At 43.2% G+C, this 25758-nt stretch overlaps 1 protein-coding gene across 1 annotated transcript in view; it reads right to left on the bottom strand.

The window, feature by feature from the left end:
• The window catches only part of socs6a (suppressor of cytokine signaling 6a), a 66065-nt gene extending 55675 nt beyond the window's left edge, over positions 1 to 10390 (bottom strand). The window contains exon 1 of the mRNA XM_073051717.1: positions 9814 to 10390. The gene's annotated coding sequence lies outside the window, so the exon portion shown is untranslated. The remainder of the gene's footprint in view (positions 1 to 9813) is intronic.
• Between the last annotated feature and the right edge of the window lie 15368 nt (positions 10391 to 25758).

The raw sequence follows: 25758 nt of genomic DNA, 5'->3' as shown, positions 1-25758 counted from the left end.
AACTAGGAACAATATTTCACCAAATACATAAACATACACAATACTGTACTCTTGTTCTTTAAGATGCCATATTCTCCAAATATGCTCACCTCAAAAGCATCAATTCACCTCAGTTTGGGTGTGGCAGCAATACAACTGCTGTCCACAGTTTCCTTCAGTAGACACTTCACCTTAGGTTTCTTAGCTTTGAGCTGTAACCTTTAGGCTGAGATCTATTTTTCACAAGACAGTATTTACAAAAATTTATTTGGGAAAGACGCAGAGTACCTTAGAAAGTACTTTGATGATTGCATAGCTTTGAGTACCATCATCCCAAAGCCAAATGCTGACCAAGAGTTCTAAGTTACAGGAGAAACTTTCATAGAAGTCAAGTTCCATATGATCAATGTGAAGACTTCTGGATGGGCACTATGGTAAGAAACACACCATCAAGCACTAAAGACCATATTCTTACTCTAGAGATGAATCCCTTGCATTGTGCATGATATTAAACCATTAGCTTCAAACAAACATACAGTACATTAAAACAACACATGCAAAATGCTGGAGGAACTCAGTGAGCCAGGCAGCATCTATGGAAAAGAGTAAGCAGTCAACGTTACGGGAATATCAACTGTTTACTCTTTTCCATAGATACTGCCTGGCTTGCTGAGCTCCTCCAGTATTTTGTGTGATGCTTGGATTTCCAGCATCTGCAGATTTTCTCCTGCTGTGATTGGAATACAATACATTAAACCTGCTTTTTGGAGACCTCAATGCAAGCAGCTTGGGCAATAGAACAAGGATATCCAAAGCACAAGAGATTCTGCAAATACTAAAAACTCCAGAGGAACACATACAAAATGCTGGATGAACTTAGCAGGTCAGGCAGCATCTATGGAGAGGAATACACAATCAATGATTGTGAGACCCTTCATCAAGACTGGCAAGGATGGGGAAGAAGCCAGAATAAGGTGGGGGAAAGAGGAGGGAAGGAGTACAAGCTGGCAGGTAATGAGGGGAAAGAGAAATTAAGTCAGAAGCTGGGAGGTGATGGGTAGAAAAGATAAGAGCTGAAGAAGAAACAATTTTGAATAGAGGAGAGTGGACCATGGAAAAAAGGGAAGGAGGAGGGGTATCAGAGGGGAGCAGTAGGCAGGTTAGGAGAAAAGGGTGAGAGGGGAGCCAGAATTCAGTTAGTTACATTTGGCTGAATAAAGATTTGGCCAGAATGGCAAATGGAAAAAGGGGAAAGTAGAAGAAATTACTGGAAATTAGAGAACTCAATGTTCATGCCACCTCTAGCCTCAGGTTAGAGGCTAATCAGCCAGAATATAAGGCATTGCTCCTCTAAGCTGAGAGTGACCTGTCCAAAGTACTTCCAATAATTTGCCAGCAGCATCAAGGAAAAGCCAATTATCCTCCAAATTCAAAAGAAACAGATTCCAATGGAAAAGTTCATCCAGAAATTTCTGAAAACACACTGTTCTCCACTACACCAGAAAACAAAGTATATTATCATCAATTCTCTGCAAAGGAATTCAGAGGTTGACTACTTCAATCTCAACTCCCTACAGAATCACTAAGAGCCTCAATCCTAAATGGTGCATGAGTAAATCATTTTACTCATCACCAAGAGAAAGTCAACAAATACAATTTTCATACAGTTATTGTTAGGCATGGACAACTAAGTTTTAGCAGAATTCCAGAAGTTAGTCTTATCATATGCCAAAGTAATATTTAGCCTACTATCAGCAGGTCAAGAAACTTAGATACCACATGTAGATTAGTTCAAAGTACAAAGTAAATTTGTTATCAAACTATGTATATGACACCATATACAACCCTTAGATTCAGTTTCTTGCAGGCGTACTCAATATATCCATAAAATAATCACCGTGACAGAATTAAAGAAAAACCACACCAACATGGGCACTTAATCAGTGTGCAAAAGACAACAAACTGTGCAAGTACAAAAAATAATAATAATAATAATAATTAAGCAATAGATAGTTTGAACATGAGATTGGCTGTGGGAATATTTCAATGATGGGGCAAGTGAAGTTGAGTGAAGTTATCCCCCTTGGTTCAAGACCTTGATGGTTGAGGGGTAGTAAATGTTCCTGAACTTGCTGGCGTAAAGTCCTGAGACTCCTGCACTTTCTTCCTGATGTCAGCAGCCAGAAGGACCTGGGTGGCAGAGGTCCTTGATATTGGATGCTGCTTTCCTGTAACAGTGTTTCACACAGATGGGCCCAATGGGCTGTATCCACTACTTTTTGTAGGATTTTCTGTTTAAGGGCATTGATGTTTCCATACCAGGCTGTGATGCAGCCAGTCAATATACTCTCCACCGCACATCTATAGACGTTTGTCAAAGTTTTAGATGTCATACCGAATCTTCGCAAACTCCTAAGGAAGTAGAGGCACTGTCGTGCTTTCTTCATAATTGCACTTGTACTGGACCCAGGACAGGTCCTCCAAAATAATAGCACCAAGGAATTTAAAGTACGTGACCTTCTCCACCTCTGATCATCCAATGAGGACTGGCTCATGGACCTCTGGTTTCCTTCTCCTGAAGTCAATAATCAGCACCTCGGTCTTGCTGACATTCAGTAAGAGGTTGTTGTCATGGCACCACTCAGCACAATTTTCAACCTCCCTCCAATATGCTGATTCATCACCACCCTTGATTAGGGTAACAACAGTGGTGTCACCAGCAAACTCAAATATGACATCAGAGCTGTTCTTAGCCTCACAGTCATAACTGTAAAGCAAGTAGAGCAGGGGTATAAGCACACTGTCCTGTGGTGCACCTGCATTGGTGGAGAACGTGGAGACGTTGCTGCTAATCAAAACAGACAGGGGTTTGCAAGTGAGGAAATTGAGGATCCAATTGCACAAGAACATATTGAGGCCAAGGTTTAGGAGCTTATTGATTAGTTTTGAGGGGGTTGTATTGAATGCTCAGCTGCAGTCGATAAAGAGCATCCTGATGTATGCAACTTTGCAGTCCAGATGTTCCAGGGTTGAGTGAAGAGTCAATGAGATGGCATCTGCTGTGGACCTGTTGCTCCACAAGGCAAATTTGAGCAGATCTAAGTCGCTCCTTAGACAGGAGTTGATATGTTTCATCACCAACCTCTGAAAACACTTCATCACTTTGGATGCGAGTTCTACTGGACGATAGTCTCTGAGGCAGGTCACCATGTTTTTCTTGGGTACCGGTATAATTGAAGCCTGCCTGAAGCAAGTGGGTAGTACACACTGCCAAAGCGAGAGTTTAAAGATCTTCGTGATCACTCCAGCCAGCTGATCAGCACAAGCCAGGTACCCCGCCGGGCTGAATACTTGTCGTGGGTTCAACCACCTGAAGGCTGCTTGTACGTCAGCCTCAGACTGAAATCATAGGTTCATCGGAGGCTGTGGGAGTTTGAGATGGTTCGCCTATGTTTTGAAGATTAAAGCAAGCATAGAAGGCATTGAGCTCATCTGGCAGCAAAGCCCTGCTGTCACCCTTAAGATGTGATAGTATTCAAGCCCTGCCACAGTTCTCGAGCATCCTTCATTGATTCATTTAGTCTGGAATTACCAGTTCACCTATGAGATGACTTTCCGGAGATCGCACCTGAACCTCTTGTTACTTCCTTGGTCACCAGACTTGAATACCTCTCATCTGGCTTTCAGCAGATTGCAGATCTCATGGTGCAACTGGGACTTCTGATTGGGGAAGACTCTGAATGATTTTGTGGGGGCACGCACATCTACAAACGTTTTAATGAAGTGCGTGGCAACCATGGTGTATTCATTCAGATCCACAGATGAGTTCTTGAACACAGCCCAGTCCACAGACACAAAGCAATTGCGTAGCCACTCCTCTGCCTCCTGCGACCAACTCTTTGTTGTCCTAATCTCTCTAGAGTTTTGCTCTTTAGCTTCTGCCTGTATGTGGGTAGGAGGAGGACAGCCAAGTGATCAGATTTACCAAGATGTGGGCTGGGCACGGAACTGGAGGCATTCCTCATCTTAGTATAACAGCGGTCTAGTGTGCTGGGACCTCTGGTGCTACAAGTTATATGCTGATGGCAATCGGGCAGGATTTTCTTCAAACAAGCTTGGTTGAGGTCACCGACTATGATTTGAAATGCTTCAAGATGGACAGTTTCTTGTTTGGAGATGGCATCATGCAGTATCTATTATTAATAAATTAATACATAAAGGCTTGACCACAAGCCAATGCTCTCTGGTAAATATTATGCAAATATTCGAGAGTCAAAATACATAAAGCGCAGTGATGGTTGGAGCTCATAAGTACTCAACCCCACAGCAACTTTCCCCTCATTGCAAGCTTCTGTAGCACTATGAATCACTAAAGATTTTATGATTAGTCAGTTCCCAGCACCTCACTTCCTAAAATCCAACAAATTCCACTAAATATTCGGACAATACAAACCCTAAACTAAAAATTAGGAGTTTATTATCCCTGTCCGTATCCAAGACATATATATACTGCAGAAGAGTTCTCTGTAGCACAGTGTTTTAGAAAGTTAAGGTTGATGTAGCTGCTGTATCATGGTTTCTAGTAGTTCAGTGAAACAGATGCTGCAGATATAGGAAATCCTGAGTAACACACACACACTGAATGCTAGAGGACCTTGGCAAATCAGGCAGCATCAATGGAGGGAAATCAACAGAAACTGTTTCCGGTCGAGATCCTTCAACGGGACTGGATAGAAAAGGGCTGACACATTCCTTCTTTTTCAGCCCTTTGCCTCTTCCTCCTAGCTTGCCGCATCATTCTCTTTCATCCCTCTTCCCCCACCCACCCACCTTCTCCCTCTCACCTACATCCTGCCAGCTTGTGCTCCTCCCCTTGCCTTTTTATTCTTGCCTCTGCCCCTTCCTTTCCAGTCCTGATGAAGGGTCACGGCCCAGATATCGACTGTTTATTCCCTACCATCAGTGCTATGTGACCTACTGAGTTCCTTCAAGATTGTGTGTGTGTGGGGCAGTAATTAAGGAAAATTGCATTTAGTATTCTGCTGCTGCCATTTAATGATAAATTCAAGGGTTGGTACATGTTAACTGCCTCATGACATTTACACCTTTAAAACTGGCTCCTTTTTTGCAGCAAATTCAAAAGCCCCATGAAAGTCTGGGTCAATGATCTACAGACAGGATGAGGGCACTGGCTTTTGTGGTCAAAAATCCACTCAGAGAACAGAAACTAAAGAAATATCACATGATCATTGGTTATCTATTCTTAAAAAAAAATCAGGTTGAAAGAAATGTTGACAGATTAACCTCTGCTAACATCCTGGGTCCTGATCCTTTCTGGTCTCTTTTCTTGGGAAGGAGAATTTTAGCAGTCATATAACCTTAAACTAAGAGTACTTTATAGTCAACTAAAAAAAAAGTCTAAAATAGGAATATTTGACAATTTCCATCAGAGATGTTCTGATCATCAACTCTGGCACACCTCAAGGAGCCCAATGCTCTACTCTATCTGCACTAGGGTTTCTCAACTTGGTTTGATGGAACCCTAGGGTTCCGCGAGAGATCGTGATTTAAAAAAAAATTGCTCTTTGAACTTCGTGCAATGTGCAATGCTAGTGCTTGCAGTGGTGAGCAGCGACCGAGCAGCCCCACTAGCAATCTCGGTCGAGGTCGCTCAGCCCAGTATGGCAGTGCACAGTAGGACCATGTTTATTAGGCTGAGCCCATTCTCAGCTTTTGACGCGAGATAGGGGAAGCCACTGATAACTGGTGAGTACGGTATTGCATGGAGGGGAGGATGATAGGCTGATGGTGAGCACTGTATTGCAGACAGAGAGGACGGTAGGCTGATGAAGAGCATGAAATACGTTTCCCGAGCATTGAATAGACTTGCCCAACTTGAGCTGTGACATCAACCTCTCCTTCCCAAATTACGTCCCCCCCACCTTCCCTTACATTCTGCTGACCGACTTATTGGAGCAAACAAACTCTACCGGTGTAGTAAAAAAATTAAATCTAGCGAGCCTACCTTTAGAAAAATTAAATCCCACTTTGGCTTGCCAGTTATTTAACAGAAATTTATTATAGTTTGTCTTATGAGTTTTTCAAATTTATGAAAGGGAAAGAAAGATAAATTTCAAGAAAGGTAAGCTAAGCTTAACTACCTTTTATTTTTCAAGAAAGGATGGCTAAAAATTCATTCCCTACTTAAAAGAGCATTGACAGTTAATTTTGGATTGTTATATCTACAACTTACTGATCACACTAGTGTGAGCTGTAGATATAATAATTTTTAGAGGGGTTCCCTGAGACCTGAAAATTATTTCAAGGGTTCTTCCAGGGCAAAAAAGCTGAGAAAGGCTGGTCTACACACAGGACTGTGTGGCTAGGCATAGCTCAAATGCCATCTAGAAATTTACTTTCGGCAAAACTATTGTTGGCAGATCTTCCGATGGTTACGAGAAAGCATCTTGGAACGAGATATATCAGCTAGTTGAGTGGTGTTGCAGCAACAATCTTGCACTCAATGTCAGTAAGACCAAAGAATTGATTGTGAACTTCAGAAGTCCACAATCAATTCTTTGGTCTTACGACAGTGGCGATATTTCATTATGAGTTTGAGGAAATTTGGTATGTCACTAAAGACATTTGCAAATTTCTACAGATGTACTGTGGAGAGCATTCTAACTGGCTATATCTCTGTCTGGTATGAAGGTGGGGTGGGGGGAAGCCACAGAACATGATCGAAATAAGCTGCAGAAAGTTATAAACACAGCCATCGCCATCATGGGCACAACCCTCTTCAGCATCCAAGACATCTTCAAGGAGCGATGCCTCAAAAAGGCAGCATCCATCATGAAGGAACCCATTGACTCAGAACATGCCCTCTTCTCATCAGGGAGCAGATCCAAGAGCCAGAAGACACATACTCAATGATTCAGGAACAGCATCAGATTTGTGAATGGACACTGAACCTATGAACACTACCTCACTTTTTTTAAAAACACTTTTTGCCCTACTTATTTTCAGTACATGCATACTTCTTACTGTAACTTAGTTTTTATTATGTATTGCAACGTACTCCTGCTGCACAATACAACAAATTTCACAATGAATGCCAGTGATATTAAACCTGCTTCTGAAAAAAAGTTGTTTTCTAACCCACTTAAGCAAAACAGTTTCACAGCAAAAATAATTACATCTAACTGATAATTGCTACCTCGTTACTTCACTAAATACTGTTTTAAGTTATTAAATACATAACCAATGCTCATAATTTTCAGCAGTCCAAACCTTAAAATAATACTTTCAGATTACCTATGTATCTGCCTGCCAACTGAAAACCAGAAATGGCCCAACATGCTTGCTTCTAATTTTAAAGAAATGTGATTTACACAAAATTGCTGCCACTTTTTCAAAAGCTGAAGTCACAAAGAATATAGTCGAGGATAAGGCATGCAAAGAAGGAACATTAAGCATGACAAAGTGAAGATTTTACTCTTAGCCCAGGTCACTGTTTAAAACAGAGAGAAGCCTGACTATATTCCTGCAAAGCTTTATCTGACTCAGTTTGGCAAGGGCATGGTTTTATTATCTGAGTCATTTTAACAGAACTCAAAGCAGGGTGGAGGAAAAAAATGATAGAGGAGTTTTGAAATCAATATATGAAGTATTTAATTTTCTATGAACAGAACACAAAGCTTAAGAACAGACGCTCGACTTCAATGACACACAACAGACTACCGTCACAGTCCGTGTGGCCCAAGTTTATTTTCCTTTTGACCAGTCAAGTTCCTGTTACAAAGACTGCTGCTAGAATTACGTTATTCAATACAGGATTTTACTCCCTCATTTCAAACGTTCCTTCTGGGCCCCACTCACAGTTGTAATGTTTGACATTTGGACCCAGAATAAACCTCATAGAAAAAAAATACACCACCAACAGAAAAGAAACTCTCACAATGAAGTTAAATACATTGGATTCCAGTCAATTGGCCCAGGGGCTAGTCAGGGTAGCCACTTATTTGGGACAACTCTAACTAATCGAGAAAATTACTGGGATGTATTTGGGACATTATGTCACTTAATTGGGGCAGGAGACTGTTGTCGAATGTTTTAACGGCCATGCAAGTGCATGCAGACTAACCAGTGTGGCCATTAGATGCTAAACCATGCTTAGAGCGAAGTTTATCAAGTGCCAGTTGTGTGCATTTGTGTTCAAAAAGCAGTGACTTTTGTCACAGATAGTTGGCAAGAAATAAGGAGAGAATTCTGAACTTTCTTTGCTCACCACAATTTGAAGCATTCAAGGTTTGGAAGTGCCTGAAATGGCCAGGAGAGAAAATGAAATGACTTCACTAGTTAAGAACTACGAAGAAATGTGAAAGTATTGTCAATAGCATTGCATGAAGACAGTCCATTATCTGCACTAATGTTGTTCATTGTCTACACTGGATGAATTCCTCTGTTGATAACTATTAGGAACTAATATGCAGTCTTATAGCAAACCACAAACAAGACAAAATCTGCAGATACTGGAAATCCTTTTGACTGGTTTTGGCTCAAAACGTCAACTGTGCTTTTTCCATAGATGCTGCCTGGCCTGCTGAGTTCCTCCAGCATTTTATGTGTTGCAGTCTTATAGTACTATTGGTAGTATTCTAATTTTTTTCTGTATTTTATTTAAATACATAATTTGTTACTCAACTAAACGGTAGTTTGCCTTTTTATACATTTTTATCTATTTCCATGAAACCTTGACTAATTGGAGCAGCTACTTAATTGAGCCAAAACGAATGCTCCCGATGTAGCCCAATTAACTGGAATCCACTGTATTAAAATTGTGAGTTTAAAACGCGAGTGGAAGGTTGGATGAACTCACGTGGGCAGAGCTACAACATTACTGAAATGTTTTAAGGGATTTCTCCCTCCACTCCGCACAAGGTGAAGGGCTGGAGTTCCCCCTCCCGCAGGGAATTTTAACTCAAGGGCGAGAGTTTGCATAACTTTAACTGGGAGCAAGCGGGGTTCCGGGGCAGAACCCCCCTACCTCACACTCACAGGACCAGTCGCTGAGCTGAGGACCGACCCCAGGACCCACACACCTTCTCAGGCCTCGACAGCGATCTCCAGTCTATCGCCCCTCACCACCCCTCACCCTTCTCCTAGCTCGGGCCAGACCTCTCCATCCCGTCCTGGGCCAAGGCTCTGTCGGCTCCCCTTCTCCTTCTCGGGCCCAGCGCTCTCCCTCTCCTCCCTTTCATACTCTATCTCTCCCAGTATACTGGCCCGCCGCTGCTTCCCCACTTCACCTGCCCTGCCCTACCCTACCCTACCCTACCACCCGGGTCGCCGAACCCCTTCCCCTCCACTTCCACCCGGGACCCAGCCCTCCTTCCTCTGCCTGACCCTCCCCCTGGGACCCAGACGCTTCCCTCCATCACACCTCAATTCCACAGGGGACTAGCCTCCCCCACTTTCCCTCATTCCCCTGCCCCTTCCCTCGGGACCCCGGCCTTTCCTTCCTGTGTTCGTCCCCCCAGGCCCCCCACTTCTCCCGCCCGCCCTTCGGGATCTCGCCCCCGTTTCTCCCAGTTCCCAGTCTCTCCTGCCCCCAGCTCTCGTCCGCCGGAGACATGTTGCGACGGATACCACCCCCGTGGGGCCTGAGCCGAGCCCGCTCCACGAGCTCCGGCGCCCGGGTTTGGGCCAAGGCCGCTGAACGAACCAAGCCGGCCCTGGCGAAGGCCCCGCCAGTCTTTCCCCCGTTTTTCTCCCTGCACTCCGGATCATCCACCCAGCCGCCACATCCCCCTCGCTCCCGTCCTGCTCTCTTACCTCGGAACATCCGCAACATCTCATCTGCGCCATCAGCGCGGCCGGTCCGGGAGCTGTGGAGGGGCGGAGACAGGCCCGGCCCGGCCTGGTCCGGGACACCCAGGCACTCCCAGCCCAGCAGCCCAAGTTGCAAAGGACGCGGAGCCACTGGACACGGATTAATGAACCGACCGCCTCCCTCTCTCCTTGTTACCAATTATCTCTATTTCGTCCCCTTTCTCTTTACTGCTTCTCTGCCATAGTCTCTCAGAAACTGACTGTCTCTCGCTCGCCCTCTCTAAGGCTATTACTGATTCACTCACTCTCTCCCCCTCCCTGTTAACTGACTTCTCTCTGCACAACTCTACAACTGACTCTATATCTCTATCTTCCTCTCTCTCTCTCTCTCTCTCTCTCTCTCTCTCTCGCTCGCTCGCTCTTCCTGTTCCTATTCCCGTTGCTGATTCTCTCTCTTATTCTCCCTCTTAACTGACTCTCTGTATTCCTATTACTGATTTATTCATCTATCCCGTTCAGCGTTACCGATTCTCTCCACCCATCTCGTTACTGATTCTCTCAATACTATTCATTCTGCCCTCCCCATTACAAAACCCTGTTACCCCCTTCCCTGTTATGAAACCCTGTTCCCCTAATACGAATCCCTCTGTTCCCCCTCCCTGTTACGAAGCCCTCTGTTCCCCTATTACGAAACCCTCAGTTCCCCCCTGTTATGAATCCCTGTTTCCCCCCTCCCTGTTATGAAGCCCTCTGTTCCCCTCTCCTTGTTATGAAACCCTCTGTTCCTCTCCTCATTGCAAATCTTTATGTCCCTCTCCCTGTTACAAATTCTTCTATCCCCCCTTCCCTGTTAGGAATCCTTCTGCTACCCCCTCTCTGTTATGAATTTTTCTGTCCTTTCCTTTTATGAGTCCTGTCCCCCATTAAAAATCCTTCCGTGTTTCCACCAGTACCAATCTGTCTTGTCCCACCTGCCATTATGGATTTTGCTTCCCTATTACGAATCCTTCTGTCCCCCATTCTAAATGCCACAGACCCCTTCTTGTTACGCATTCCTGTCCCCCTCCCTGTAACAATTCCGTGCCTGCTATGATTTTCTCCAACCCTCTCCGTGCCCCGAATCCCTCCATTCTTCCCTTTCCCAGTTCCTTCTGACCCCTCCCTGTCACGATTCCCTTTATCCCTCCATTACTGATTCTATCTCCCTTTCCCTGATGTTTCTTTTTGTCCACCTAGCTATTGTTTCTCAGTTTTTGCTCTCTGTTAGTGATTCCCTCTCCTTTCTCTGTTAGTGTTTTCCTCTGCTCCTTCAGTTGCCCTGATTCTTTCCCCAATTTTTGTTTCTTCTTCACTCTCCCTTCTAAACGTCTCTCCCTTTCATTTCTCTCCTCTGATTGCTCTCTCTCTCTCTTTCATTTCTCTCCTTTGATCTCTCTCTCTCTCCCTTATTGCTCTGTTCATCTAATAACCTTTATAATCATACTGAGGAAGGCATATGTTGTCCATCTGCATGCAACAGTATTTTTTCCCTCTTGCCTCCCCCTGCTGGTTAACTACTTGTCAGCCAGCGCACCAGCAATGCAGGGCAGACACGATAAATTGCAAATGTACAATACACCTCCCCTTTAGATCAAACTCTCCTCATTTACCGTAGATAAAGTGGACAGCCAGGGCAGAAATGGTTAATACGAGGGGGCATAAATTTAGGGTGACTGGAAGAAAGTATAGGTGGGATGTCAGAGGTCACAGAGTGTTGGGTGTGTGGGATGTGCTGTCAAAGGAATACTGTATACATTAGGGACATTAAGAGACTCTTAGACACATAAATGAAAGAAAAATGAAGGGTCTGAGAGGGAAAGGTTAGGTTGATCTTGAAGCAAGTTAAAGGGTTTGTACAACAACATTGGGCCAAAGGGCCTGCATTCTGCCGTATTCTTCTATGCTCATCAGTGCTGCAAATAACAGACACCTGGGACTGAAGTTTAGGCACAGAACAAAGCCAGGGAATTAGTTTGCAATCACGTTCGGCACAGATATCAGGGGCCAGAAGGCCTGCTCCTGTACTGTACTGTTTCATGTTTATGTTCAGGCAAAACAAAATTAGATATCTCCAATTTACTCTCCCTAATGCCTAAGATTGCCTTGTAGAGTTTGTGTTTGGGAGTAAGGGATGCTTACTAAAAAATCCACGGGTATTTTGGATGTCTGTAATCACCCTCCTCTTGGTGCTGGATATAAGGACAGCCTGGTCATCTTGCCGTGAGTTCATAGCAGATATATGGAAACAGTGGAAGACAAATCAGGTTTGATCTCGGCAGGCTAATGGGAAATTGTAGAAACAACCCAACAGGCCTTCTTTTGGTAGTGCAAGTAAGAACTTTAGCCATCTTTTGGGAAGAAGAACTGGCGTGAGGTTTTATAAGGCATTGGTTGGATTTGTAAGCAGTTTTAGGCCCCTCATCTAACAAAGGATCTGCTGGGATTGGAAAGAGTCCAGTGGAGGTTCACAAGAATGACCCCAGGAGTGAAAGGGTTAAAGTATGAGGAGCATTCAATGGATCTGGGCATGTGCTCACTGGAGTTTTGAAGAATGGGGGTGGATGTCATTAAAACCTGTCTAACACTGACTAGCCTAGATAGAGTGGACGTGAGAGACGACATTTCCTATAGAGGAGGAGTATAGGACCAGAGGGTACAGCTCAGAATAGAAGGATGTCTCTTACGAAGAGAGATGAGGAAGCATTTCTTTAGCCAGAGGGTGGAGAATCTGTAAAATTCATTACCACAAAAGGCTGTGGAAGCTAAGTAATTAGGTATTTTTAACGTGGAGGTTGATGGGTTCTTGATTAGTAAGAGCACCAGAAGTTATGGGGAGGAGGCAGAGGAATGGGGTTGAGAGGGTTAATAAATCAGCCATGATGGAATGGTGGAGCAGACTCAATGGACCCAATAGCCTAACGCTGCTCCTATGTCTTATAGTCTTACGGACCGAGAATCATAAATATTCTTGACAGTCTATTCATCTGCAAGATATGATGGGGGGGTCAAATAAGACAGACCACACTTCATTTCAGGAAGGGTCCAAATTTCTACAGATGTACCGTGGAGAGCATTCTAACTGGTTGCATCATGGTCTGGTATGGAAGGGCTAGCATACAGGATCAGAAAAAGCTGCAGAGGATTGTAAATTTAGCCAGCACCATCATGGGCATTAGCCACCCAACCATCAAAAGCATCTTCAACAGGCAATGCTTCAGGATGGAGGAGCAACACCTTATATTCCGTCTGGGTAGCCTCTAACCTGGTGGCATGAATCCACTTACAGTAAAAAAAAATTCCTCTCCTTCCCCTTGTATTCTATTCCCCAGTCTGGCCTTTTTACCTTTTTTCACCCCCCTATCACTTCCTTCTGGATCCTCTTCTTCTGTGGTCAATTCTCCTCTCCTATCAGATTCTTTCTTCTCCAGGCCTTTACCTTCCCCAACCACCTGGCTCCATCTTCTAGCTAGCGTCCTTTCCTTCCCCCCACAACCTTTTTATTCTGGTGTTTCCCCCCTTCCTTTTCAGTCCTGATGAAAAGTCTTGGCCCAAAACGCCAGCTGTTTATTCATTTCCATGGATGCTGCCTGACCTGCTGAGTTCCTCTAGCATTTTGTGTGTGTTGTCTTCTATATTTGTAAGTTTGCCTGCTGCTGCTATTAGAGATGCCCTTCATCTATCTCTCTGTCCTACTTAATCTAACTGATTTCCTTCTCTATGCCAATCATTTTTATTAGTTTCCTTCACTATCCCTTTTACTTATTTTATATTATTTTCATTCTTTTATCGGAAAGATTTTTATTTGTTCCTTAAGGTTAACATAGCAGGGAAAGGTAGTAGAGATAAGCTCCCACTACTTGTTAAATGCTCCCAATGGTGTGCAATTCAAATAGCCTCCGGCAACTTACTCTAGCTCCTGACCTTCACGTGTAGTTTAGTTACTAAGCCCCACAGAACTGTTTCTACTGACTAGGGAAGGGGCAAAGGTGTGTTACTGGCACCTTAAATCCAGTTGCTTTAGGCAGCTGGGGCTCATCAGCCATGGTTGACAGCTCATCTAGCAGAAGAAAAACTCTGACCTCAAACCTTTGATGCCCACTCATGGGGAAAGCTTCGGGAGTAAACCCCAAAGAAAAATCAGGAGCGGGAGTCCCTAAGGCAGTCTTATGTTACATTCAACATGGCCTGGCAACTCCTGTGTCATCGCGGCTGCCAAACTGTATCGGGGTCTGCTGTTTCTTTGGATTCATCCACTGCTTGGAGCGAGAGCAGCAGTTTGCTCTCCATAGTGTACTGCCCTGGCTTGTGTATCACGTATTGTTGACATCTACAATGCAATGTCCATGGTCAACCCCAACCAACGGAGGCCTCGCTCTTTTATCCGCAAGAATTGAGGACATCTGGAGTGGCCACGTTTCACACACAACTAAAACCGTCTCAGAAGTTTTTCACATCACTTTCATGATATTACAAAAAAACACCCTCTAGCTCCAACACAGTCTGCTTTTGTTTACTCTCATGAGAAAAATAAGCGAATGCTTGTAAGCAGCAAGTTCTGAAACATTTTTATAAATAGTTTTGAGATCAATCTTTGCTGTGAGATATGTGTACTCAGTATATTTCTCATGTCTAAAGAGCCACATCGTATTGACTCACACATAGGAACAAAAAAAGGCTCAGACACCATAAGAAAGAGGAGCAGAGAGAGCTACGCCATTTTGCCCCGACAAGTCTGCTCCTCCATTCCATCATGGCTGATTTATTATCCCTCTCAGCCCTATTCTCCTGTCTTCTCCCCGTAACCTTTGATACATTTGCTAATCAAGAACCAATCAATCTTTGCTTTAAATATGCCCAATGACTTGGCCTCCACAGCTGACTGTGGTAATGAATTCCACAGACTCGCCATTCTCTGGCTAAAGAAATTCCTTTTTATCTCTGTCCTAAAGGGCACAAGAGATTCTGCAGATGCTGGAATTTCTGAGCAGTAATCACAAATGTTGGAGGAGCTCACCAAATGAGGCAGCATCTATGGAGGTGAATAAATAGGTGAAGTTTCATCAGAGGCATTCAAACAAGATACTTCCAGTTTATTCAAAGTTTCTTCACTGATTGCCTTTGAAAATTTCTATTTACACTGCTGCAGCCTGGAAAGCAGTTGGTTTCATGACACAATCTTTAAAGGCATCGCAGCCCTGAAGCGATAATTATTGTTTGTTACCAATATTACATACACCAGAGGCCTGATCCTTACAAAAAAAAGTGCACAGAAATGACATTTTGGAAATGAATGAGTGATTTATCCTGATTCTTTTCTCCATGCTGCTAAATCAATGACTTTCTCATGGTTACTTTTGTTTCCCCAGGTCCCCAGTCGTCGTGCATTCTATGACACTGGAACCTGACCCTGATCTATCAAAGACTCTGTGGTGGCTGCTGATGCGTCAGCCTCCCCACGTTAAACAAAGTCACGCACAGGCATTCTTCATTAAGGGAATCGACCCTGACGTTACGGATTAAGTCCAGTGGCAATCACCAAGTGGTGAAGGCGGCAGGACTGTGAGGAACCGTGGATCCACAGCCACCAGAGACCTACCAACAGACAACCCTTTAGGAGAATATCGTACTCAACTCGAGTGATCACACGAGTACTATTACTACTGTTTCTTTCATCTCTACATTCTCTCATCTTTAATTCAAGCTCTTATGTAGAATGTTTTCAAGTAATTTTGGAGAAGTTGGATGTACAACACATTTTGACTCTTCCATTCCTGTCATATAGGATGGCTGCTGTTCAAAGTCAAAGTAAAATTTATCATCATCATACATGCAGTATATGTTACCATGAACTACAATGAGGTTCATTTTCTTGCAGGCATTTATAGGAAAACAAAGACATGCTAAAGAATTTAGGAAAAAAACTAACATAAACAAAGACTAACAAAGATAACTAACTGAGAAGTGGCAGATGGAGTTCAACCCGGAGAAGTGTGAGGTGGTACACTTTGGAAGGACAAACTCCAAGGCAGAGTACATAGTAAATGGCAGGATACTTGGCAGTGTGGAGGAGCAGAGGGATCTGGGGGTACATGTCCACAGATCCCTGAAAGTTGCCTCACAGGTAGATAGGGTAGTTAAGAAATTTTATGGGGTGTTAGCTTTCATAAGTCGAGGGATAGAGTTTAAGAGATGCGATGTAATGATGCAGCTCTATAAAACTCTGGTTAGGCCACACTTGGAGTACTGTGTCCAGTTCTGGTCGCCTCGGTATAGGAAGGATATGGAAGCATTGGAAAGGGTACAGAGGAGATTTACCAGGATGCTTCCTGGTTTAAAGAGTATGGACTATGATCAGAGATTAAGGGAGCTAGGGCTTTACTCTTTGGAGAGAAGGAGGATGAGAGGAGACATGATAGAGGTGTACAAGATATTAAGAGGAATAGACAGAGTGGACAGCCAGCGCCTTTTCCCCAGGGCACCACTGCTCAATACAAGAGGACATGGCTTTAAGGTAAGGGGTGGAAATTTCAAGGGGGATATTAGAGGAAGGTTTTTTACTCAGAGAGTGGTTGGTGTGTGGAATGCACTGCCTGAGTCAGTGGTGGAGGCAGATACACTAATGAAGTTTAAGAGACTACTAGACAGGTATATGGAGGAATTTAAGGTGGGGGGGGGTTATATGGGAGGCAGGGTTTGAGGGTCGGCACAACATTGTGGGCTGAAGGGCCAGTAATGTGCTGTACTATTCTATGTTCTATAAACAACTGAAGTGCAAAAGAAGATGCTGTAGTTAGATTTATAGTGACAGGTTTTTGGTCTTATGGTTTTGCTTAGAGTAATCTCATAATTGAATTTTCTCTCCATTCATGTTAGTTTCTACTGTCATCTTCACAACTTCTTTTATCTTCTTAGGCCACGGTTTATTCACTTCAGGACTATGAATGATTCTAAGTTGGCTCATATATACTAAATCTAACATCTGGCTTGGCATTCTGCTATGTACAAACAAGAAAATATTTGCAGTCATTTCTTGCCCCACTAGATCTTTGCACTTTGCCTGTAGGATATTGAAATCCCATATGACTATCAAAATATGTTCTGTAGTTTCATACATGCCTGGACAGCACACTGCCTGATCTGTTCATCTGGTGCTGGCAGTTAACTGAGTCTATTGTGTCACTTTGTCATTAATAATGTCAAGCCAGATTGTTTTTGCTGTCTCATTTCCAGGCAAATATTCCTTCTCTTTGAGTACTTGTTATACTATCCCTTCTCTATAAATCCAATCCTTCAGATAATAAGACCATAAGACATAGGAGCAGAATTGGGCCATTTGGCCCATCAAACATGTTCTGCCATCCCATAAGGGTTGATTTATTATTTGTATGGGTGGGTGGGAGGTAGGGAGACGGCTTATTTTGCTGCTGTTGCATTTTTGCTTTTTATGTTCTGTTTTGTTCTGCTGAGTAACGAGGGCATGCGAGAACGTTGGTGCTAGAATGTGTGGCAACAATTGCGGGCTTCCCCCAGCACAATCTTCGGCAAAGTAAGCCCTTTCCCTCCCTCCCACCCACCCACATACATGGACAACCTTCCAAATCCAGAACAGGCCTCTTGTCTCCAGCCTTCAGTCATTGGGCTTCAAATTCTGGACTCCTGATTGACCGGCTGGCTTCGATCTCCAGTATCAACCATCAGACTAGCTGATGATGGCTCCCTGACTTCCAGCCTCAAACACTAGGCACACTAACTCACCAGCCGCATGTCTCCTGCTTGCATGGATATTTGATCCCTAGGCCCACCGACTCGGGACAGCCCAACATCCACAGATGTCCTTTGTCACTCTCCACGTGGCTGGCATTTGAGCGTGGGATGGAGGTCTGAACTCAGCCATCTCACTTGACTTCAAATGTTGAGCTCTGAGCAAAGCCCTAGCCCTAGACTCTGGCCAGACTACTAACTCCTCAGTTGCTGTCCCTAAATCTTAATCTGACCACTAACTCCCTAGCAACTGTCCCTCAACCCTAACTTGACCACTAACCCTCTCTAGGGCACTACATTAGTGTAATGATAGTATTACAGCTCAGGATGTCAGAGTTTGGAGTTCAATTCGAGTGCCATCTATAAGGAATCTGTATGTTAGACAATAGGCAATAGACAATAGGTGCAGGAGTAGGCCATTCAGCCCTTTGAGCCAGCACCGCCATTCACTGTGATCATGGCTGATCATCCACAATCAGTACCCCCGTTCCTGCCTTCTCCCCATATCCCTTGACTCCACTATCTTTAAGAGCTCTATCTAACTCTTTCTTGAAAGCATCCAGAGAATTGGCCTCCACTGCCTTCTGAGGCAGAGCATTCCATAGATCCACAACTCTCTGGGTGAAGAAGTTTTTCCTCAACTCCGTTCTAAATGACCTACCCCTTATTCTTAAACTGTGTCCTCTGGTTTTGGACTCCCCCAACATCGGGAACGTGTTTCCTGCCTCTAGTGTGTCCAATCCCTTAATAATCTTATATGTTTCAATCCAATCCACTCTCATCCTTCTAAATTCCAGTGTATACAATCCAGTCGCTCCAATCTTTCAACATATGACGGTCCCATCATCCCGGGAATTAACCTCGTGAACTTACGCTGTACTCCCTCAATAGCAAGAATGTCCTTCCTCAAATTTGGAGATCAAAACTGCACACAATACTCCAGGTGTGGTCTCACCAGGGCCCTGTACAACTGTAGAAGTACCTCTTTGTTCCTATACTCAACTCCTCTTGTTATGAAGGCCAACATGCCATTAATTTTCTTCACTGCCTGCTGTACCTGCATGCTTACTTTCAGTGACTGATGTTACGTACCCCGTAACTGGGTCACTTACCAGCAAAGATAGAGAGGTCCGTTGAAGTCTGATGGTACTATTTTTAAAAGTCTTTATTTATAAAGGGGCACAAAAATAAGGTTAATACAAACATTCAGATAATATACGTCATCAATACTCAATCTAAAAGCGCGGGTATAGTAATAATCATCAATAAAAAATAGCTCTATCGTTTGTCTAGGGGGTAATATATTGTCTGTTGGAAATATAAAAGTCACTCAGTTCCTGCAGGCTTCTGGTTTTGGGGACCGCTGGGTTTTCACTTGTTGGAGAGAGAGAGATTTGTGAGAAACTTGCCCGGGTCTTTTGATGAGGCCAATCCGTTGAGTCGGGGGAGTTGGTTCCCCGTTGTTAGTTTGAGAAAATCGTTTCTGTGGTACCAGCCACCGGCATCCAGGCAAGGGAACCGAACGCATGTGGCTTCCTTCAAATGGCTGCCCGCTATTACGGGATTGCTAACGTATCTTCTGGTGCGTCTTTACAGCCCCTCTTTTATCTTGACTCGCAGGGTAGTAGATGTCAATCAGGTTGGGGGTAATGCAATCTCTCTCTCAACCAGCCCACTTTGCCCGAGGGCTTGCACATATCCTAGTCCCCAATCCACAAATGTGTCTCCAAGAGACAATGGCTAATGTCGCGTTATTATGCATCGCCGGGGAACGAGGCATCCAGCATGTCTCTCTCCCATTTCCTGGGTCCACTGACTCACCCCCCCCCCCCAGTGCTCTTGCGATTCTCACAACGGAGGGGGCTGCGGGCATAACACTGATGAACAAGGACACCTAGATCTCGTTGTACTTCCCCTTTTCCTAACTTGACACCATTCAGATAGCAATCTGCCTTCCTGTTCTTGCTCACATTTATCCACATTAAACTGCATCTGCCATGCATCTGCCCACTCACCCAACCTGTCCAAGTCACCCTGAATTCTCATAACATCCTCCTCACATTTCACACTGCCACCCAGCTTTGTGTCATCTGCAAATTTGCTAATGTTACTTTTAATCCCTTCACCTAAATCATTAATGTATATTGTAAATAGCTGCAGTCCCAGCACCTTGCAGTACCCCACTAATCACTGCCTGCCATTCTGAAAGGGACCCGTTAATCCCTACTCTTTGTTTCCTGTCTGCCAACCAATTTTCTATCCATGTCAGTACCCTACCTCCAATACCATGTGCTCTAATTTTTCCCACTAATCTCCTATGTGGGACCTTATCAAAGTTCTCCCCATGGGATTCCTCAGGATGCTCCAGATTCTTCCCACCATGCAAAGATGTACCGGGTTAGGAACTTAATTGGTCATTGTAAATTGTCCTGTGATTAGGCTAGGGTTAAATAGGTGGGTTGCCAGGCATTGCAGTTCATTAAGCCAGAAGGGCCTGCTCCACATGATATATCCAAATAAATAAAAATATAAATGAAAACCATCCCTACAAACTTAACAAAACAACTAAATCTGAGCCACAATCTTGACAGAGGCCACAGCTCACCTCCATCCTGACCAGAATAAAAGGGCACTTCCCTGTTATACTGTAAAACTGAAACCTGTCCTAGAAATTTTAGATTTTAAATACTTGTCTTGGTAAGGAACTGAAAGTAGGAGTTGATATGGTTAGATGAAAGGAAATAGGCTGTTTGTTCACAACCAAATTAAACAATTATGAAATGAAGATTGCATGCACTGTAAAGGAAGTACATTTAAGGGGAGATGTATTCAATGTGTAACAGGCTGCTGAGAAAGAAATACATTGATTAATAAAGGAGGGAGAAAAGAAACTGATGGAACCTGAAACATTAAATCATAAACATGAAAAATTCTGCAGATTCTGAAAATCCACAGTAACACACACAAAATGCTGGAGGAACTCAGCAGGTCAGGCAGCATCTGTGGAGATGAATAAAGAGTCGATGTTTCTAGCTCAGACTCTTCTTCTGGACTTGAAAGGAAGCGAGAAGATGCCAGAACCACTAACAGTTGAAGCAGTAATTCTATTTCTCTTTTCACTGCCTGATTGACCAGCTGAGGTTTCCCAGTATTGTGTATTTTTCATTCTACAAAAGCTGTCACTTCCTTTTGAAAGTCTTTGTTGCAAATGAAGGATCTCCAGCCAAGGCTTCTTAACCTGACAGAGATACATCTGGAATTCCCTGAAAGTCTACACAAAATTGAGGGTCAACCTTTTAGAACAGAAGTAATGAGAAATTATTTTAGCCATTGAGTAGTGAATCTGTGGAATGCTCTCCCACAGATTGTGGTGGACACTATGTCTGTGGGTATATTTAAGGCTGAAGTTGATTGTTTCCTGATCGGTCAGGTCATCAAAGGATATAGTGAGAAGGCAGGTGTATGGGGTTGAATGGGATCTGGGATCAGCCTTGATGGAATGACAGAGCAGATTTGATGGGCTGAATGGCCTACTTCTGCTCCTTTGTCTTATGATCTGATGGTATGCTTGCCTTTATTGGTGAAGACACTGAGTTCAAAAGTCAGGAAGTTATGTTGTAGCTTTATTAAACTTCAGTTAGGCCACATCTGGATTTTTGAATACAGTTCTGGTCATTCATTATGGGAAGGATGTTGGGGATTTAGAGAAGGTGCAAAAGAGGTTTACTAGGATGCTTCCTGGGTTAGAGGGCATGAGCAAACTGAACAAACTTGGGTGGTTTCCTCTGAGGCAGCGGAGGCTGAGGGGAGATCTAATAGAGGTTTACACTCAGTGGCCACGTTACCAGGTACCTCCTGTGGCCACAAGTGTATATTCAAAGCAGCCCATCCAGTTGTGCATTCAGTGATGCTCGTCTACACACCACTGTTGAAAACCATGGTTATTTGAGTTACTTTCACCTCCCTGTCAGCTTGTACCAGTCTGGCCATTCTCCTTAGAGTTCTCTTCTTTACAAGGCATTTTTCTCCACTGCTCCTCACTGGACATTTTTTGCTTTTCGCACCATTCTCTGTAAACTCTAGAGAATATTGGGTGTGAAAACCCCAGGAGACCGGTAGTTTTCGAGATATTCACAGCACCCCATTTGGCGCTGACATAGTCAAAGTCATTTTCCTTCCCATTCTGATGTTTGATGTTTCTCATTGCATTTCTTCGCCATTCTGATGTTTGCTCTGAACAACAATGGAACCTCTTGACCATGTCTACATGTTTTTATGTATTGAGTTGCTGCCACATGACTGGCTGATTAGATATTTGCATTAATGAGCAGGTGCACAGGTGTACCTAAAAAAGTGGCCACTGAATGTATGTTGTCAGCAGTTACAGTACGTTCCAGTAGTGGATGGAATCAAATCTCCTCCAATTAAATTTACACTTCTTCATCAGAGAAAGAAATGTCGTGATTTCAACCTTGTCTTTTTATTCTCTGTTGTGTTTGTGTCAGTGTGGCACTGGTGTAATAATGTATACAACTTGAAGATTTTTAAAGATAAACATTAGCTTTATTTGTCACATATACATCAAAACTCAAACATACAGAGAAATATGTTGCTAGCGCCAATGACTAACACATTCCAAAGGTAGCCCACAAGTGCTGACACACGTCCAGTGCCAAACTTGCACCCCCACAACTCGCTAACCCTAACTATAAGTCCTTTTGCAATATGGGAGGAAACTGCAGCATCCAGTGGAAACCCACACGGTCATGGGGAGAAGGTGAAGACTCTTCGCAGATGGTGGTAGGAATTGAAACCAGATTGGTGAGTGCTGTTGCTGGTGCTGTAAACTGTTACACCAATCACTACTCAACCAAAATTGAAAGTGTACAGTTGATGGCTGCTCTCTTTCTAGTCAGGTGCTTTAGAGACTTATAGTGTGTCTCCTCTTCCTACTGCCATTGGGAAGGAGGTACAGGAGCCTTATGTCCTTCACCACCAGGATAAGGAAAAGTTAGAACCCTTCAACCAGGCTCTTGAACTATTGTGAGTAACCTAAATTCTGAATTGATCCCCCAACCCTTGGACAATACAGCTCATATTCTCAATATTATTTATCTGTGCATGTACAGTATTTATCTGCTTGCTACTTACTTATTTGTTTGTTTGTTTATATTTTTGCAGCTTCTCTTCTTCAGCACATTGATTGTCAGTCTTTGGGCGTAGTTTTTCATTGACTCTATTGTATTTCTTTGTTCTACTGTAAATGCCTACAAGAAAATGAATCTCAAGGAAATATATAGTGATATGTACGTACTTTGATAATGAACTTGCTTTGAACTTTGAATTTTAAATTAAAGTTCATTCTTCAGGATGTGCGTTTGCTTTTTTTCAAGACTGCGCTTCTCTGCAAACCTAGCCCTGTTAGTGATCAACTGAAAGTATTCTGCCAACCCAGCTAAGTTGCCTCTGCTAATCTTTCCCTGTTACGTAGTTTGTTATGATAATAGGAAGCAGTATTCCTTGTTTATCATATGCACTGTACACCCCATTTGTCCTAATTTCTGTAAAACTTGAGAATCAGAATCAGAGTCAAGTTTAATATCATTGACCAATTTTGTGAAATTTATTCTTTTATGGCAGCAATACATAAAATACAATAAATTACAATAATAAGTATATACAATGGATTCTGGATAATTGGGGCATTGGTTACTCGGGCATCAATTTATTTCGGACAACTCTTAAAGTAATTGAGAAAATTGCCAAGATTCCCTTTGTTTATTTGGGACACTATGCCACTTAATTGGGACAGAAAACTGTTGCCAAAGAGTTTCTAAGTAGTGTCATATGCATGCATTTGTGTGGCCATTAGACACTACACCTTGCTTAGAGCGAACAGTTTCTAAATAGCATCAGTTGCTGTGTTTGTGTTCAAAACACAGTGATCGAGGACCATCATCCTCCGAGGGATGATCATGCTAAGCTCCCAGTTGAAGTTGATGAACAACATCTTGGCATATGAGGCATCGTTTTCTGGGTGATTCAGGATGGATTTGAGGGCCGAGTCTATAGCATCCTCAATGGGCTGGTTTGAGTGGTAGACGAACTGGAAAAGGACCAATGTAGCTGGAAGATGGCATTTTATGATCCATGACCTACTGCTCAAGGCACTTCATGATTGTTGATCAGTGTCACTGGACAGTAATCATATAGGCCAGTTACCATCGCTCTCACTGGAATACAGTGGCTGCCTTGAAGGCTGCAGGCACAGTGAACTGTTTCAGAGAGATATGCAAGTTATCTGTTAAGACTTTGTTAGCTGGGCCGCACAGTCCCTCAGTTCCTGATGAGGTATGTTGTCTAGCCCTGTATCTTTGCTTGGGTTTACTCTGGCTTGGCTAGGCTACATTCTTCAAAACCAGTTACATTCAATAAAACTAGTTATTATACCTTGAACCATCTGACTTCTGAACCAGTGGATAATTTCACACACCTCAACTCTGAACTGATTCCACAACCTATGAGCTCATGTACAAAGACTGTACAACTCATGTTCTCAGTGTTATTTATTTACTTGTCACTACACAATAATTGAGGGACTTTCTGACCCAACACGGCCCCTCCGTCTCCAGTAGCAGAAGAACCCTACACTGTGGTTCTCCCCCATTGAGGACTCGCAGTGGCTGTCCAGAGCTTCAGTGTGTCCCTCAGCACGTACTCCTGCAGCCTGGAATGTGCCAGTGGCCAGCATTCCTCCACGGGCATCCCGATATGCTGCCAGACCAGCAAGTTTCGGACTGACCAGAGGGCCTCTTCCATTTTGAGCTTGGTTTTATTGCCTCAAACTGTGCTACAGCACTTTGCCACAGACTGATTTTCTTAAAATATCAAAATAAAATTTATTCATAATAAAAAATATTATTTTCAAGATTAAAATGTGCAAAATCTTTTCAATCTTATATTCGTAGTCAATGCTTTAAGTCTGTTCTATTTCATTCCTTAAAAGGAATAGGACTGTTGCCCCCCTTGTGGCTCCCTGGGGTGGCACCCTTCTACAATAAATGAGGTCTTCCTCACCCAGGCCAGCCTTTCCCTCTGCAGTAGCAGAAGAACCCTACACTGTGGTCGTTCCCCAACACGTTCTTGCCGTGGCTACATCAAGCCTTAGTGCACCCCTCAGCATGCACAACATTCCTGCACAGTGTCTTTAAAAAAAATGATAACTTTCCTTTCTCCTTCCATGTTCTCAATCTGTGTGCCATTTACTTCTTGCCCAATCCACATTAGGATTATTGTTTTCTTTTTGTGCTCAGATGTATTATTCTGGCTCTGACAGCATTTCTTTCTCCTTCAATCTCCAGAATATTATTTCTTTTTCAAAGAAGTTCATTAATTTGTTAGACTAGTTAAATAATTTACAACCTTAACGGTACATGCCCAGTCTTCAAGCATAGCCAGCAGGAGCAGCCATGATCTACCTTTCAATTCAACTTCTAGCGGGTGCAGTGATATCTCAATGATGTTGTCCCTTGCTACTGTAGTGTGCTTTTTATGCACTGTTGTCAGTACGCATGAAAGATTCTATATTAATGGTTGGAGAAAATGCTGCTAAAATCACTTTAGATGCTTCATAGCCGCTATCATCAAGTCCTTCAACGAATCTGGAGTAAAAATGGCTTCCTCATCACCAATAAGCCTTCGGAATCTATCAAGACATAGCAAATATAGACCAAAGGCATTGGTTTACCAGGCAGCACATTTACCTTTTACATGTTGAGTCCCAAATTTGTTGCTGCAAATGAATGTATCTGATTGTGAAGGATTACTCTGTTCATGAAATAAACATACCACATAATTCTGCTGTCCAATATGTTCACAATATAAACACATCTGCAGAAACAGAGTAGATAATATAATTTATACTTAAAATTACATTACAGGCTCCTATCCATGAGAGAACCGATTTCAAACTCTACTTGGATTGGATTATTTAATGGATGTGTTATCTTGTTTTCTGCAGCCAAAGCTCTACAATCCCATGTCTTCTCATTTAACTTCAAATCTTATTCTAAAAATGTAAGGGAATGACAGTCTAGAATTCTTTCCCAACAGTTAACATTTTATTCAGGCCTTACCCATTGCATGTGG

Source organism: Hemitrygon akajei, chromosome 1 (assembly GCF_048418815.1).
Source record: "Hemitrygon akajei chromosome 1, sHemAka1.3, whole genome shotgun sequence".
In the NCBI taxonomy this organism is placed as follows: Eukaryota; Metazoa; Chordata; class Chondrichthyes; order Myliobatiformes; family Dasyatidae; genus Hemitrygon; species Hemitrygon akajei.
Note: the sequence above shows the minus strand (reverse complement) of the source record. Positions and strands in the feature narration are given on the sequence as shown.